This window comes from Zea mays, unplaced genomic scaffold (assembly GCF_902167145.1).
Source record: "Zea mays cultivar B73 unplaced genomic scaffold, Zm-B73-REFERENCE-NAM-5.0 scaffold_592, whole genome shotgun sequence".
NCBI lineage: Eukaryota > Viridiplantae > Streptophyta > Magnoliopsida > Poales > Poaceae > Zea > Zea mays.
In genome coordinates, this window is record NW_023367248.1 from 2,002 (window position 1) to 2,862 (window position 861).

Consider the following 861-nt stretch of genomic DNA (forward strand, 5'->3'; position numbering starts at 1 on the left):
AATGTGTTCCAATTTATCCGGAGTAAGGACAGCAGCCGAGAAGGGGAAAAAAAATAGCGTAGAAAAAAAAAGGTAGGACCAGATCATGCGAAGAGCTCTTCGCCCTATTGATTAGGAATCTCGATCAGAAACCACCAGGCCATGTCTCCCGATAAAAATCCCCACAATGGATGTCAGGCCTTGGCTTCATAAAATCTGATTGGATCCGCACTATAGGATAAGAATACAGATAGGCTGACTATGACTAAGAAGATCTTCCAATTTTCTTACCTGAAAAGATGAGTTATTCAAAGGAATACCTGCAAAATAGAATAAACACATGGCACAGCTGGGTGCTAGAATAGTAGTTAATAGAAGTTCTAGTCACTTAAAAAAAAAATAACCACTGCTTAACTTAATTAGATCGTAGAAGATAAGCAAGCGGGTTCGGGCAGTTAGTCCTATTTGAAGGTCAGAAGTTCGGGTAGTAAGGGCTAGGTTTATATAGGGGCTATATTTTTTAGAAACATATGGTCTTGCTCATTTCCCATCAAGGAATGGAGATTGGGTTGGTGTTTGGAAGGGATTCAGTAAACTGACCTTGGCCAGCAAGCAGAAAAAGGACTGACGTCTTGGGGCGCGCTAGCGCGCGTACTCTTCTTCTGCGAGACTCCATCCAAATCCACCACTTACTCGTTGGTTGGTGTTCCATTCTGTTATCTTAGACTATGCTGCCTTCTTCAATTCCATTCTTCGTCTCCCTAGTCGAAGTCTTCTTGCTGGCCCAACCCAGCATTTTTGAGTGCCGTGCCAGGGCGATAGGCGCTCCGCAGTCACGCATGATCACCAGAGCCTTTCTTGGCTATGTAAATATAGGGCCGG